Source organism: Rhinopithecus bieti, unplaced genomic scaffold, assembly GCF_001698545.2.
Source record: "Rhinopithecus bieti isolate Rb0 unplaced genomic scaffold, ASM169854v2 scaffold_62788, whole genome shotgun sequence".
NCBI classification, from domain to species: domain Eukaryota; kingdom Metazoa; phylum Chordata; class Mammalia; order Primates; family Cercopithecidae; genus Rhinopithecus; species Rhinopithecus bieti.
The window spans coordinates 547,329-565,579 of NW_016823884.1; the positions used below are offsets into that span (position 1 = coordinate 547,329).

The following is an 18,251-nucleotide window of genomic DNA, read 5'->3' on the forward strand; positions in this document are numbered from 1 at the left end:
CTAACTTATCAGCAACACCCTCACCTCTCTCTCGCTCTCTCTCTCACTCTCTACATATATATATATATATATATATATATATATATATGTACACATACACACACACACACACACACACACACACACCATGGAATACTACTCAGCTATAAAAGGAACAAATTAATGGCATTTGCAGCAACCTCGATGAAACTGAAGACTATTATTCTAAGTGAAGTAACTCAGGAATGGAAAACCAAACATTGTATATTCTCACGCATAAGAGGGAGCTAAGGTATGGGAACGTAAAGGCATAAGAATGATACAGTGGATTTTGGGGATTCCGGGGGAAAAGGTGGGAGGGAGGTGAGGGATAAAAGACTACACATTAGGTAGAGTGTATACTGCTTGGGTGAAGAGTGCACCACAATCTCAGAAATCGCCACAAAATAACTTACTCATGTAAGCAAACACCATCTTTCTCCTAAAACCTATTGAAATAATTTTTTTTTTTTTTTTTTTTTTTTTTTAAAGAACAGTGACCTTGAAAAACATTAGTCCATTTGTAAACTGCTGATTTCTTTGGCGACATTGTCCCCATGAACTTTTCATAAAGCATCAATAATTTCACGATTTTCCACCCAAGCTTCATCATACATTTGGTGTTTGTTCCTGCTTCAGTTTTAGCAGAATTCATACTGTTTTGATTGGGACTCTTTTCAAAGTGGTGTCTTTTCCTTATTAGTGCCTCAAATAGATCTTGTTCAGAGATCTTGTAACAAGTTAGCATGAACATATCTCGGTGCAAAAATTTTTAAATCCATGCATAGTTTTTATATTTATTTTCCCTGAACTTTATATTTTCTAAAGTTTATATAGTAAGTATTTATTAGGTTTTCGTTTTTCTTTGAGACGGAGTCCTGCTCTGTCGCCCAGGCTGGAGTGCAGTGGCACAATCTCAGCTCATGCAACCTCTGCTTCCTGGGTTCAAGTGGTTCTCCTGCCTCAGCCCCCTGAGTAGGTGGGATTACAGGCACCCACCAACACGCTCAACTAATTTTTGTAATTTTAGTAGAGACGGAGTTTCACCATGTTGGCCAGGCTGGTCTCAAACTCCTGACTGTAGGTGATCTGCCTGCCTCGGTCTCCCAAAGTGCTGGGATTACAGGCATGAGCCACTGCGCCCGGCCTATGTTAGTTTTAATAAAAGAAAAAAAATATTTTTAATAGATCAAAATAATAGGAAAGTTCTTATAAAGGAGGTGGTGTGAAGATCAGTCTTCAGGGACTAAAGAGAGTGAAAATGGAAAATGCAGAGAATTCCAGGTACACCTGGTTTCTCAGAGGAGCCCTGCGTTAATCAGGGTGTTAGTAGAGGAAAAGTGGCCTTGAGTTTCTTGATCAAGTTTATGCATAAGCATTTAAGTTAGCAAATGTTTTCAAAGAGAAGAATAACCTGGTCTGATGTTAATGTGACATTAGTCAGAGAAAGATGACTTTAATTTTGCCTATGTAGAGTTTACATGGGAATTAGAAGTAGAGAGACAATTACTTTTGAGAAAAATTAAGTTATTGTGAAAATATAGTGAGTGCAACCTCTGTGATTGAGAAAACGAATCAGTCTTGGGGAAAAAAATCAGCATTTAAGGAGAATTAAAAAAAATGATTTGGAGAAGGAAACACAAAAGCATTTCTTGTAAGTACAAGGAATATATTGCATTCCAGAAAATTAAAGAAAACTGAGCATGTTGCTGAGAGGTCAAGGCAGATGAATAGTGAGAAAAACTATATTGGATTTGGTGTTTAGGATTTATCCATGATTTTACTAAGTTGGCAGCAGAAGCCGGTTATAAACTGTTAATACTGTATAGATGTGAATCAAGATTAAGAGAGGACTACCTTTTAAGACATTTGATCATCCAGAAGTGTCATTTTTAACATAAAGGGACAAGAGCATTAGGTATGAGGAAATAAATCAGTATCAAGGAACATAGTGAAGTTGTAAGGAAGAGAAAGGAAAAAGCTGGAAAAAAAAAATCCCAAAGGGGTGTTAGTAATGAATGGGATTAAAAATGAGTGGAGTGGATTAGTTTTGGCAAAGAAAAAAGTCTTTTCCCCCTCAGCATAGAAAAGTATCCAGTGAAATTTTATAGACATAGTAAGGGATAGCAAAGTTGAGGGATTTTATTACATATGATCCAAATTTGCTTGGTCAGATGGGAAATGAGGACATCTGTTTAGAATAAAGATATTGAGTGGGATTGGGTATGTAAGGAAAGTGAAAAGGATGTGTAACAACCATTGTGGAAAAATGATGTAGAGCATTATACAAATATGGATGAAATAGTTTCCAAGTAGCAGTGTTACCCATCTGATCTTGAAGAACATGGGTTTGCAGTTCAGGATTGGCAGCTTCTCCAGCAGCACTTGGGATTCTGGGAGCATGATCAAGAAATAAAATGAATAGGTGGCATGTATGTGGCAATCTATAGTTTAAATATACAGTTACATATTGGAATAAACTGGCAGTTGGAATTAACTAGAATTAGAAATGAACTGAGTGGCAATTATGCTGTACCTTTAGTGGGTACCATCTTAAAATTATTGCCTCAAATGCACAGAGAGGCCAATGACACCATGCCAAGGGTGTGGGATGAGGAGCTTCAGGGTCATAATGAAGGTCAAGGGCACATTCTGCAGCAAGAGTGTGAAGCGTGTATGAAGTTAGGATTTTGTGGTCAAAGAGAAGAATTGCATTTTGTTTTACCACATATGCTATGGAAAAAAAATCCCCAAAACTTTTATTGGGTTATCTCAATTCTTGAAAAAAAAAGTAAGACTTATTTTTACCGTTTATTTCTGCAAATATTTTATCATATATTAAATCATTATATTTAGTTAGGTTTATTGTTAGTCTTTGAAATGTTAAATATTTTACATTAATCACCTGATATTTCTGGCTTCTCTTTGATCAAATAATTATATCTATAGTTATGTCTTTGTCCATGTCCATAGTTATCCTGGCAACTATGTCTATTTATCTATTTTTGATTGGTCTTGCACTAAATCTGTACCATTCGTTTACCATAATTGATTTTATTACATATAGAATTCATATTGGAAATATAGTATGCATTCTTTGTTTCTCTAAATAAAAATGCAAAATTCCTTAACATTTTAGACTGTATTAATCACGCTTGATATGTGTATGTTTATTTTATTTTGGACTTTATTAAATTAAAAAATAACTAATGGTTTGTCTTAATTGATTTTTTTATTTTATAGGTAGAAGTCGTAGTAAAATGGTTTTCTCTCTTCATTTCCAATATTATTTTATTTCTTTTATAACCAATACTTTTGTCATTTATTGTAGATGCAGAATTTTCAAAACAAACGAATGATTTTGAGTTTATGCTTTTATTTAAAGGAAATGTCTTTAAAATGCTGAATCTGTATTTAGAATAGGTGTTCTTTATCTTATCAAATTAAAGAATTTTACAAAGGATGTATTGGGGTTTATTAGGTAACTCTTCCAGACTAATTCAGTCATTTTGGGAATCCACTCCTTACCGCTACCAGAAGGAAGGAACATGTTATAGACCCAGGCCTGTGTTTACAGATCAAGTTCCTAACTTTCAGTTTGCCCACGCTTGCTTCTGTTTTGTCCATATCATAAATAGCAATCCCTATCTTCTGGTTCCTTTTGGTACCCAGTCCCTTTAGCACAATCTATGGTTGGCTGTTCTCCCTGCTCTGACCAGCTGCCTTTATTTGCTGACTCTGGCAAGTGCCTCTCTTTGGTTCCATGCATTCAAAACTAAACAGAGCTCAGCATCCTCTTTATAATGGTCCTAGGAACCCTCCTTTCAGTTGATGGCTCTCTAGGGCTTCTGGATGGGGCATAGTCAAGTCTCACAATCTGTTCCTAAATCTTTTCAGCATCTGCTATGATTATTACATTTTTTGTTACTTAACTAAAATGTTATTTAAAATGACCTCTTTATACTGGAAAATTTTTGCATTTCTTAGATGACCCAAGCTTAGTTGCAGTGGGTTACTTTATCAAGTATTAATTCTATATATTTTTTAAAAAAGATTTTCATACCTATATTCATACATTCATAAGTAAGATAGAGTGTTTTTGCATGACATAACCAGATTTGGGTGGAAAAAACACGTTTGACTCATGATATAATTTCGTAATTTTTTTTCTAGTCTTTGAAATATGTATTACAAGGAAATCATCAATTTGAATGCTTGAAAGGTTTCTTTAAAGGGCTCGTCATGTTTAATTGACCTCCCCTCCCCAACTGTGTTTGACAGCAGTTCTTGGATGATTTCCACATGGTCACATAAATAGTTCTCTGGTTTTCTAGTTTACTTTTGTCATTTCATATTAAAATTGATCAGAAGCATCACATTTATTTTGATTTTCAAATTTATTGAATTTATGTGCGGTATTGTTTAAATTTTAAATCAGAAAATTTTCTTATTACTCCAGCCAATTTTAGTTGTGTTGGTCGATTAAATAACACAAGAATGTACATATAAAAAATTTTTAGTAAAAATGCTTTAGCTGTACCCTATTATAATTATATTCAGTATTTTCAACTTTTCTAAATATTTTTTAGAAATATTTTCTAAATATTTTTTCAATTCAGTTACTTTATTAGGAAATATTTCTTTTTTTGCTAAAAAATACAAATACAACAATTTTATAATTCATTTAATAGCAACTGGTACTATAAAATCTACTTCGGCTATCCACTTTAGACAACAGTCTGCAATTTCGCACTGTATTTTTGCAAAAGTTATCACATTACCTGTACTGTCAATTTTTCTTAAGGTTGACCAAAGATAACCTAGAATCACAGCCTTTTTATGATCACACAAAATGATATTAGGAAATATGTCAAAACATTTACAAGTGTTTTAATTTATAAATAAGTATAAATGAATATATTGTTATCAGAACATTAAAAGTAGAAATTAATACGTCCATATATGATATTTTATGTGGCTTAGTAAATGGTCATTTCATGAATATTGCCACTGAAAATTATATATATTTCTCGTTTGAAGTTGACATGTAATACACAGCAATTTTTTATTTTATTAATTATAGTTTCAATTGTTTTTTTTCTGTTTGTAAGGTTGGCAGTTATGGACAAAACCATAATTACATTTCTGTATATTTCTCCTCTTATTGCTAAAAGATTTTAATTAATAAATTTTCTGCACTATTTGCCATATATTATTTTCATGCATTTGCCTTACTATTTATCGTACTATAATTATACCCTGATTCTATCTTCCGTAAAACTTTTGGTCCTATTATTATTGTTGTTGTTGCCAGTTCTGCTTCCCTCTTATTCAAGACCAATTTAGCTTCACATCAACTCTTGTTTGTAGCTTTTGCCTTATCAGAATATTGTTGGATTTGGTTTTTTTAGCCTCCATGAAATCATGGGACTTTCAGTGTTAGAATTTATAAATTTATAGTCATAACCATTATGTGTTGCCTAATGTGTGACATTTTGCAATAGGTGAGCTCCAAGTGTATGAAAGAAAAAGTGTAATTTATGAGGCAGAAGCTAGTCTGTGGAATCTTCCAAACATGACATGAATTGTCAATGGAAAAATAGGGTCTCACTGATGTCTAAGAAAATTAAATGTAAATTGTAATAAGGTGTATTTTATAAGTATGTATTGTATACTTTTAATAAAGTATAAAATAATAAAGTAGTATTAATTAAAATACTACATATTTTTTTCTTTGATGGGAATTATCCAAAATTGTGTAAAATGTTTCAGAATTCCTGGGTTGTAGGACAAAAACCTGTAGCTATACTACAAACAGTGAATATGTCAGTATGTGAAGGTTCGTGTTTTATGCCTCACAACTATCACTAATAAAATAAAAATTTTTTTTTCATCACCTGTGCTGGAGGAAAAACTGAATAATCTTTCTCTTCTCTGTGTAGAAAATGATAGTTAAAAAACACTGTTATACCAGAAGAATTATATATCTACTGAAGAAATTCAGTTCATAGTTAACCATCTCCAACAAAGAAAGCTTCAGACCTAGATAGCTTCAACAGCAAATTTTACCAAACCATTTAAAAAGAAATAATATCAATCATATACACAACCACTTCTAGAAAACATAAGAGAACCAGCTCATTTTATGAGGCCAGTATTATCCTGGTTATAAAACCTTACAAAGACATTATAAGAAAAACACAACTACAGACCAGTATCTTTCATAATCACAGAAACAAAAATCTTCAGCAAAATATTAGCAAATCAAATTTAACAGTATAAAATAATGATAATACAGTATGGCCAATAGGCTTACGTTGAGATACAGGATTGTTTAAACATTTGAAAAATCCATCAATAAAATGTATATCAAAAAAAGAAAAAAGAAAAATTCATAAGATCATTTTTTTAAATGCAGGAAAATATTTGACGAAAGTTAACAACTATTTACGAGAAACCTCTCAGCAAACTAGAAATAGAAACTTACTTTATCTGATAAAAGGCATTTACAAAACACCTACAACTACAACTAAGGTGAGAGATGGATTTCTTTCTTACTAAGATTGGGAACAAGGTAAAGACTCTCACTATTCCTATTTAATATCATAGTGAAAGTCCTAGGCAGTGCAACAATACAAGAAAAAGAAATAGGTAGCATATAAATTGGAAAGGGAGAAGTAGCATTATCTCTATTTACATATGCTGTGTAATTATCTATGTAATTGTAAGAAATCTACAAAAAACAGAAAACAAACAAACAAAAACCCCTGTAAATAGTAAGTGAGTTTGGGAAGGTTGCAGGATGCATGGTCAATATACAAAAATAAATTATGTTGCACTATAATGGCAATGAATAATTAAGACTCGAAATAAAAAATACCATTTACAATAACACCAAAAATACTTAGGTATAAATTTATCAAAATACATACAGATTCTATATGCTCTGGGCTGGGGCAGAGTACATCTGTCAGTGTCTCAGTGAACACATATTACTTAATGGTATGTTGATCATGAAACAAAGATTTATCATGATAAACTGAAAATTGAAAGGAACTATGAATATGTAACAGGCTGGTTACAAAGATTTGAGAAAAAACACAGCAATAAATTTTTAAAAATTTGTGGTGATAAAGCATCTGCTGATCATGAAGCAATGGAGAAATTCATTGATGAGTTCGCTAAGATGATCACTGATGAAAATCTGGCACCAGAACAAGTCTATAATGCTGATAAAACATTACTATTTTGGTGTTATCACTCCAGAAAGACAACAACTACAGCTGATGAGACAGCTCCTATAGGAATTAAGGATTCCAAGGACAGAATAACTCTGCTGGGATGTGCTAATGCAACAGGCATGCCTAAGTGTAAACTTGTTGTGATAGGCAAAAGTTTGCGTCCTCGCTGTTTTCAAGAAGTGAATTTTTTACCAGTTCATTATTATGCTAATAAAAAGGTATAGATCACCAGAGATATCTTTTCTGATTGGTTTCATAAACATTTTGTACCAGTGGTGCATGCTCACTGCAGGGAAGTTGGACTGGATGCCAACTGCAAGATTCTGTTAATCCTTGACAAATGTTCTGCTCATCTTCCAGCTGAAACGTCATAAAAAATAATGTTTATGCCATGTACTTTCCACCAAATGTGACTTCATAAATTCAGCCATGTGACCAGAGTATTCTTAGAATAATAAAAGGTAAATATAAAACACTTTCTTGACTAGCATGGTAGCAGCAGTGAACAGAGGCCTGGGTGTGTAAGGTTTTCAAGAGAAGTTTAGCATGAAGGATGCCACACATGCTTTTGCCAATGCTTGGCACAGAGTGATTGTAACTGTATTCAGAAATGAGGAGGCACAAGGTAATGACTTTGAAGAATTCCTTAAGCCAAGTGAGAAGAAAAAGTCTTACCTCCTTACATGTGCAAAAAATATCCCTTCAAAGTCTGTCAGTAAATTGAAAGAAATGAGGTTCTAGTTATTCATTCATTGACGGATGGTCAAGTAGCCAAAATGGCTCTGAATCAAGGTAATCATATTAATGAAGACAAAGAAGATGTTGCTAACACTGCTGAAAAAGTACCTACATATGTCATGGTGAAAATGTGAGATGGGCTTATTGAAGGATTAGAGCAGCATGCATGTATAACAGACCCATTTTATTTTATTTTTAACAGATCATTTTATTTTATATGATTTATAAAATCAGGCTTCTAGGACAAAACTGTTGTTAATGAGGCAGAAGACTCTGAAGGAAATGTTTTAAAAAGCCATCCAGATGAATACCTCCTCATCCCTAGAGGACTCACTTCCTGGTTCCGGATTCTGATATTTCTTCTCACCTAAAAAAATAAAATACAACGTACAGTAACCTTTTAATCAAAATACGGCATTGTAGGTGGAGACTGGAAGCCTGCCCTTGTTTGTTTTTGCATCACATATTTTATTATTCTTATTGATTAATAGCCGATAGGCATTCTGGTGATAATACTGTGCTGTTTAGTTAACCTGAGCACATTATTTTTTTTCTGAATTAATAGTATGTCAATTTTTTTTTACTGTTAAGTGCTTATGTGTGAATATGCACAAAAATGCTTTTTTTACATACATAGAAAAACATACATATAAATAGCATATAAAATTCAGATTCAGGAATGATGATGATGCCAAGCAACCACAGATTGTCCACATGGGTGGCTGAGATAGAGACATTTTTGCTTTCTGATAGTTTGATGTACACAAACTATGTTTCATGCATAAAATTATTTTAAAGTATTGTATAAAATTATTTTCAGGCTATATGTATAAGATATGTGTGAAACAAATGAATTTGGTGTTTAGAATTGGGCCCCTTCCCCAAGATTTCACATTATCTATATGTAAATATTTCAAAATCTGAACAAATTTCAAAATCTGAAACACTTCTGATCCTAAGCATTTCGGATAAGGAATACTCACCCTGTATAGAAAATAAGAAATTGTATACTTTATTTGGCTTTTTCTCTTTTTATCTATTTATTTTATCCCTGACTCTTCTTCTTGTATATATAAATGTAATTTAATATTCTGCAGCTGTTCTTTTATGACTTCATTTTAGCAAAAAGCTTTGATAATCACATTTATTAACAATGATATTTTCCTCTTGATGTCTGTTTTCTCATCTCTGCAAAGGCTCGATATCAATTCAACGATCATTATACATCTTTTCAATAGTACTATCTTCATGTTTTTTTTTCCTTAAATTCAATTGTTAATTCTCTTGAGTTCATATTCAAAATTTTTGTACAAGTTACTTGTTTAATACATTTTTCAAAGCTTTGGTGAAACCTAAGAATGTCTTTCTGCTGTGCAACCAGATGAATAATAAACTTGTTCATATTCAGTCAGTATGAATAATATATTATTCACAGACATTTCTAGGAACAATGTAGTCAAATCTGTTACAATAATGCCTAAAATATGAGTTCTAAGAAGAACTTGAAGGCCTGCTCTAAAAAGGGTGTATGTCACTTTTAGCAAATTGATATTGTGATACTTGGTGCTTTTGTTCAGGGAAATTTTTGGTTATTATCTATTGTTTGTTACGTCTTAGGTGATTGAGATATCCAGATAAATGTAGTTTTACTGCAATATTTTCCAAATGTATCCTCTTAGGCCTATACATGACTACTTTGTTGATTTCACTGCATAAAAAGAGGAATCTTTGGCATAGAAACTGAACCTTCTTTCTCACCTCTCTAAAGTTGAAGGGATAATGAATATAGCATTTAATGCTAATTCATTCTGACAGTCTTGGTGAAATCTTGAAGATGAATGCTTCTCAGGGAGCAAGGGTTCTGAGCCCCATGAAACATGCTGGGGCTTCTAGAAGTTCAAATGATATCTCAACATGGCTCAACTAACCGTTCACAAAAAATACTGTTCATCTTCTGGATAAAATCATGAGTCCCACATTTAAAGTGGAAGAAATTTTATGTAAGGCTCAAAAAAATAAATAAATAAAAACAGAGTAACTATCGTGAGACAGTTTTACATGGAAAAAGAAAATAGTGAAACTCAAGGTCACTTAGAAAAGATTCTAGTGCCAAGGCAAAGAACGTCACAGACGGTTTCTCCTAAGGGAGTGCCTTCCTATGGAGGCACTTTTTTTTCCTGGGCGATGTTTAGCATATAAAAAAGTTCTAGTTGAATACAAAGCTGCAGCTGTTCCAGTAACTACTAATTAATGAGGTCATTAAGGATCAGTGATGTGGTTTGTCTAAGACAAAAAGAAATGAAAAATATTAGTGAATAAGGAAAAATAGAGAATAGTTGCATATCGTATAACTTATCAGTTTAACTGATTTTACTTACTGTCGTTAATATAAAAAATCTGAAGGCACAAAAGGCAGATAAAGGAAAAAAGGGTAACAAGATCTTGAACCAGCTCAAGAGTTTGGGATGGTGGGAAACATGAATAAAGCTGAGAGCATAGCCTCCCAGGGCTTGTCAAGGAACCCATGTATAGAAATCAAGGAAGATGAAAACATTTTAACTGTATGTATCAATGTATCACTAACCACTCATTTAGCATGATATTTTAACGGGTATTGGAGTCAGACAAAGCAATCTTTGAATCACAGCTCTACAACTTACAATTTTGTATGCTAGGGACATTGGGAAGATTAAAATGGAGTCTTTTTCTGTATCAGTCAAGTTTTTTAAATGAATATATTATGAAAATTCAGCCATGAGTGCCTGAAACATCAAGGAAACTCTTACATAACAAGAATATTGGACATAGGGTCATTCCAGAGTTGATTAATTCAGCGACTTCACTGTGCCATCAAATCCTCTGCTTCTTTCTATCTTTCTCCTCTGGCATTCTCATTGTTTGGCTTTTTTTTTTTTCTTCAAAAACTGACTGTCACCAAGAGGTTCCTGCAGATCTGAGATGCATACGAAGGTGAAAAATGTGCTGAAAAGGAAATGTTTCTTACTAAGCTCATAATATCAGTGAGGAAAACCTTCCCCAGAATCCCCACAACAGATGTCCCCACTGGTCTCAATGTCCAGGACTGTGTCAAATGCCAATCCCTGGCAAGGGGAATGAGATTATCTCAATGAGCTGGAACTAGTCATGATACTGTCCCCATACCTGGAGCAGAGTCCAGCACCAGAAGGTACATGGCGGGCCAACACTCAAACACATTCTGTTTCTATGGAAGAAGATGGCTTCTCAGACAGGCAACAAAGGGTTTCTATTGGTATGTGATACTCTAGTCAAGTGCTTGACATAATCAGCACAAGATAATTACTAGATATCATTACAACTTTAGAAAACATATGTTTAATGAATGTTTGGTGTATTATCTAAAAAATTCAAATTTGCTATAAATAATAAGATAAATAGATAAGTACAATTTAGTGATATGATCTGAATATTTTCATCCCCACCCCCAAATTCATGTGTTGAAATCCTAACCATAAGGTAATGCTATTAGAAGGTCAGGTCTTTGGAGGTGATTAGGTCATGGATGGTTAGGACCGAGCCCTCATGAATGGGAACAGGGACCTTATAAAGGAGACATGTGGGAGTTCAATCACCCCGTGTGCCATGTGAGGCTATAGTGAGGACATGGCCTTCTATGGACTAGGAAGAGGTCCCTCACTAGAGGCCAAATCTGCTGGTGACTTGATCTTAGACTTCCCATCGTACAGAACTGTGGGAAATAAATTTCTGTTTTTCATAGACCACCTAATCTATGGCATTCTGTTATAGCAGCTCAAATGGACTAAAATACTCAGTGTTGATTGTAAGTAAAAATAGTCTCTGAGGCATGCTAGACATAGATTAAATGAAGTAGGTACTCTCTAACATTCCTTTAGTAAACATCACAGGAATTAATAAAGAGAGCATATGTGTTGAAGATAGGTACAAAGAGGGGAAGAACCAAAGAAAGTCATTGAATATTTATGATTTTCAGGTTATATCACTTTGTGCATCTGTTGGTGGCATCCATTCGGACCCTTTATATACTTTCCCAAAACAAACGGATCAAAGTTATGGCTGCTCAGCTAGTTATTGGTGAGTTTGAGCTATGGCAAGTATACTTGCTCTTGTGTCTTCTGAATAGAAAAAGAGCGTTTACTCCCAGCACCTCGTTATCTGCTAAGCCAACTTGTTCAATCTCAATTATGGCCTTTATAATCACACTGGTTGCTGTGCTGAGGTTGCAGGGAGGCAAGAGGCCGGGAAGAGAGAGAGAAAAAGAGAGAAGACAGGATACATAAACATTGGCCTGACAAAGGACTCATGTAGTGTGGCCATTCTACTCCACTTGCATGATGTCCTAAGTGCTTTAAGTTGATTCAATAAGCTGTGTGATTTGAGTGTCTTAATTTGTTCAGTGAATCTTTCTCGAATAGTTTGTCTAATAGTAATAAACTAAGAGGCTATAATATCATGTCAATTTTCTATTGAGACAATAAGTTTACATAGAGAATAAAAGAGAGATGGAAGGAACATTAGAGAGTACCTACTTCAATTCTAGCATTTTATACCATAGAAATATATAACCATGGAGGGATTTAAAAGTTTGTGGCTAATCATGTCTGAAGCATATGTAATATAACAGTAATTCTAACACTTTATTTTAAAACTGATATTAGTTCATTATGAGTACAGAATAAAAGGAGACAAGTTGGAGTTTTAAAAACATTTTAGTTACAATTCATATGATAATTCTGTTCCTTCTATAATACAGGGTATTACTTTCTGATGAGGGTATGCTGTCTGATGATTTATCATTTTTTCTGACATCCTTATATAATGCTTTTACTCCATAAAATCAGAACTGTTTGGTCTGTCTTATATTCAAATTGTGGAAACTTCAGGGAAAGAAATCTGATTTGTAGTTAGAGATGTATTTTGGTCCAGACAGCTCAGTAATTTCATGCATTGCTCTAAACACATAGCAATGATAGATAAATTAAAAAAAAGTTAACTCAAAACTGAACAGATAAATCTTATTATTGACCAATGACAGGAGGGCTGACCTATTGGGCTTTGGATACACAAACCTGTAGGAGTAGCTTTGAACCCACAGGGTAAAGTGAACAGGTATGAGGGCTTTATATGCTATTTGAATTCTGCAAATAGGAGGACTCTAAGTGCATGAAAGAAGCCTTTGAAAACAATCATGGTTTCTGATAGCTTCTATGGCTACAGATTTTAGTAAGCCATAGACTTAGAGGACCCACAGAGACCCTGTGATCATGAATAAACCAAGATGCCCACATGCTCTGTGTCCAGATCTCACAAACGGCTGTAGGATAGATGACCCAAAATGCCACTACAAGACCTGCTACTGGAGAGACAGCCCTTGGGTTGGGTGGAAGAAGCATAGACAAAACACGTATAAGATCAAAGTTACAGAAATTCTCTGATCCAAGCTAAGCCCATAAACAGAATTCTAAAATTCATGAAGAAACTTAATAAGCAAGATAGTAAACAAAATATGTAGTAAGCACATAAACTCATTGTAGATAAAATTAATTTTAAGAAACAAGTTAATAATATGTATATTTAGATGTTCTCTGCAATAGGCCAACCGGTCCGAAACTAGCCACTCAGCTTAAATGACTACAAAATAGGACAAAATATACAAAATTACTGCTTTCAGCCTTGTGATTAAAGGTGTAAGACAGTGATTCCCAGTGGTGGGCAGTATATGATGCAAGCTGTGTGGTGTCCCTGACTTTCTGTTTGGAGGTACTTTCTAATCTACTGTGCAAGCATGTGGAGCTCAAATGAAGCACAGAGGGTTTGCTGAGTTGAAGTACAGAGATCAAAGTTTGGGCTAGTGAAACAGCTGGGATGTATGAAGAAAGTTATCAGAAAGGATAACACAGCAAAAAGAAGGAATTTGTGAAATCTAACTTACACATTCTCAGGGCAAGACTCCACAGGAATAGGCTATATATATATATATATAGAGAGAGAGAGAGAGAGAGAGAGAGAGAGAGAGAGAGAGAGAGAGAGAGACAGAGAACCTACCAGGGAGCTAAGAACACAGCAACTTCAATAGCTTGCAAAGGGCTGGAAGCTATTGCAAGCTTTAATTTCAACTAACTGGATGGAGGAATATCAGGAGACACTTGGGATTTCAGTAGATTCAGGCAGGCCATCACTTAGGAATAGGGCTAACATATCCCTAGAGTAAAGGCAGCTCTAGACCATGCCAGCAGTGTTTGAACACAAGCCTTGAAAGGATTGAGCAGAGCTACACATGAATGAACTGCCTACCAGAACAAAACAAAAGTTAAGGAAGACAACAAAATTCAGACATGCAACAAGGCAGTACTCATAATGTCCAGCATACAATAGAAATTACTAGATATGTGAAGAAGAAGAGGAGGAAGAAAAAGAAAAAAACAGTGGTCCATAGCCAGGAGAAAAAATAGTAAAAAAACCCAGAGATTTAGCATTATGGAAATGATGAAGTTAGCACACAAGGACTAGAGAATAGCTATGCAAAATGAATATAATAAGGAACCAAAAAGGTAATCTCAGCAGAGAAAACGAAACCATGTAAAAGAACCAAATGGAAATCCTTGAATTGAAAAGTACAAAATACAAAATGAAAAATACCATTACTTCTACAGCTGTAAACCTCGGTGTCTCTTTGGTTATAAATAAACAATTACATAATCCCTTCTAAGTGAGCATAGAAATGAAAGGTAAATATGAAAATTTACAGGTTATTCATAACACGAAGTCCTTGGAATCAAGAACAAGAAAACAGACAGAAGTTAAGCTAACTATTCTCTCAGCCCCTCTAACTCTGACCACAGGGCTTTGTGTCTCTGTTTTCATCTACATATGTGCTTCAAACTCTCTCTCTCTGTAGCATGATTTTCTCTGCAAACATGGTTGTCCCATGTCATCCAAGTTTAAAGATTCAGTTGCAATATAAGCTAAGGAAATTATTTTCTCTCAATTTCAATTCCAAATTCCTATGGAAAAGAATCTAAGTGATCAAACCGAGATCAGGTATTTATACCTGTCTTAATTTTCTACAGCTCTGGGGACCAGTTAGTGCTATCTGAACAAACATGACCACCAATGCCACTTTCAAAGATTTTTTTCTGAAAGAAAAAATACTCATTGAGTGAGTCTACCCTACAAGTCAGCATTACATGGACGTCAATATACTTTGGTAGTTAGTTCTAAAAAGCAAAATATGCATTTCATGCCTTTTTAACAATTAGATACAGTAAATACCATATTACCTGTATTGGCAAGCTTTAAACCTTTTATAAAGTACGGGAAATTGCCATGTTCTTATAAAAGTTAAAAAAATAAGTTATACAATAAAATGGATAATCAATCTTTGTGTGTTTTTTTTTTTTTATTAAGAAGATAAAGATAATGCTTCCTTTCCTTAGGCATAATAACTATATAAACCACTTACTACATCTTCATGTCAAATGACCCTGCCTTCTAGGGTCTGATTGTCAAATGTAGATAAAAGGAACAGAAAACTAAGGGTCATAAATTCTAGTCACACAAGGCTGGAGCTATGGACTTTTCTCAAGCTGGTACATTTGTCTACACTTTGTCTGCAGGGCAGACTGCAATCCCTTGCTGTATGGCTTTTGAACCTAATAAGAGGCTAGTAAATACCCTGGGTTACCAAAGAAAGCGTTATTCTAAAGCATGGGGGAATAAAGGAGACATACTGCTGACTTCCCGATTCTCCTCTTTGTTCTTGTTTCATTGATCTGAAAAAAAAAATAGAGGATGTCAGAAAAAGTTGAAACCTATTCATGGTTGTGAAACTCTCTAAGAGCAACCTTCAAAAAAGAAATAATAGGAATTAGGGTTTAGAGATAATATGTAGACATTTAAGTAAACTAATAAGAAGGGTGGAGGATGGGTATGATGAATAGTGCATAGCAACAGGATTAATTTAAGTAAAGCCCTAGTAGTTTAGATGAGAAAAGAACATATTCTTAAGATCTTTGCTGGTTGGAAAGATGGACCGTGCAGAGTAAGAAGATAATTGACATAATTCAATTGTTTTTATGGGTTCAGATGCCCAGAGGAGTGGAGACTTGGGGCTACAATTTTAAAGGACAGGTGAGATTCAATCATTTTGGCCTCACTATTTTGCCATGCTTACCATCTGAGATCACTTCCCCTTTAAACATTTTTTTGTTTTGTTTAGCTTTGCTTCGTTTGCATGTTCAGCAATGCTGGGCATTATGGCTTCATTTGGCACTAACAGTGACCCTCAACTGTAAACGGAATGTAACACTGCCCTTTTGTGAATCACTTTGGGCTCCCCTTATTTTGCAAATGGAGAGTCTTGACTTCTAATAAAACTTAGGAAATCCTTAGCAAGGGCTTTATTGTCTTATTAAAACTCCAGTAATTAGGGAAATCGGTCAGCCATCATCTCACTTTTGTGTGTGTGCTCTCCCACTATGCCAATTTGTCCATTCACCCATGGATTTGACATGTTCACAGGAATTTCTGCCTAGAGCAGTGAGAAAGTTGAAGCATGGATTCTTATTAGACTGATAAAATTAGACAGGACAAACCACTTAGAAAAATTCATTAGGAAATAACACTGAGTAAGAAAAGAAGTGAGTAATTATTCTATAATCGTTCTGTTATTCTATAGCAGACTTTTAAGAAAACAACTGACTTGTTAAGTGTCAAAGCATTTATTTTTGAATAAATTATTTTTTCCACTCAGTGAAACTTACTCATATGTCAATGTAAAATACGGCCATCTTTATAGAACAAAGGATGATATCCAAGTTGCATTATAATCTGCCTGTTACTGTTACAGTGGTTATCATGATAATTTCTATTTCTGTACTTGTACCTAATATACGATTTTCAAAGCATTATCAAATAACACAAATAGCTAACAACAAAGGAAAAGTTTTAAAATTATGATGCATGAAGTTAAATATTTTCAAAGAATGTTAATTGATCAAAAAATGCTTTATATAAAATTATGATCAAAAATAAGTACACAACCCTAAATACAGCATGATGCTAATTATATATGTGTATATATATATATTACTTTCTTGTTTTAGTTTTTATATATATCTATTTCTCCACCTATAAATACATCTATATAGTCTAGAAAGTTATACAGCTGACCCTTGTGTAACACAGGGATCAGGAGCACTGGCCCCAGTGCAGTAAAAAAAATCCACATATAACTTTTGACTTCCCAGAAACTTAACTACTAATAGCCTCCTGTTGGCCAGAAACCTTACCAATGACTTAAACAGTCAATTAACATATATTCTGTTTGTCGTATATACGGAGTACTGTGTTCTTTCCATAACATAAGCTTCAGAAAAGCTTAAGAAGATTATAAGGAAAAGAAAATATATTTACTATTCATTAAGTGGAAGTGGATCATCATAAAGGTCTTCATCCTTGTGGTCTTGAAGTTGAGTAGACTAAGATGAGGAAGAAGAGGTGCTGCTCTTGCTGTCTCAGGTGTGGCGGAGGAGGAAGAGGCGGAGGAGGTGGAAGGGGAGGCAGGAGAGGCAGGCACACTCAGTGTAACCTTTATTTAAACAACTCCATGTATAAGTGGACCCAAGCAGTTTTAACCTGTGTTGTTCAAGGTTCAACTGTATACCCAATGTCAAAGGTAAACAGTAGAATTTTTATTTTTTTATACTCTTTCTAAATTTTTTATTATCTATTAATATAACCAATGAACATTTATTTTGTTAAAAAATTGTTATTTATAACTTAACTATAACTTCTGTACATTTGCTAATACGATGGTTGAAAAGAATGAATCTTAAGAAAGTTGAGTTGAATCCCAATGGCAATCTATTGCTATGTGAGGATAGCTCAGAACTCTGCCTCCAATGTTTGTTTGGCAAAAATAGTCTCCCCTGACTTTTTACAATGACTTGCTCTCAGATTTAAACCAATACAGTATTATCAACTTTGGATTTGACAAATGTAGAGCTCATTTTCCTGATGATTGATAACATGACGGCTGCTGGTTTTGAGTCTTAGGAAATAGAAATTTGAAAGTGGCCACTCAGGTTCCAATCAAATTCAGACTTATTACAAAATTCTTATTACCCTGGAAAAATTATGTATAATAACTTTGAGTAAGAAGACCTGAAAGCATAATAAAATAAAAAAATAAAAAAGAAAAAAAGAAAAAAAGAAAGAAAGAAAAGAAAAAAACAA

At 34.1% G+C, this 18,251-nt stretch overlaps 1 pseudogene; it reads left to right on the top strand.

Moving 5' to 3' along the window:
- LOC108521926 (E3 ubiquitin-protein ligase TRIM38 pseudogene) overlaps positions 1–18,251 on the top strand; it is a 63,710-nt pseudogene that overhangs the window by 38,537 nt on the left and 6,922 nt on the right.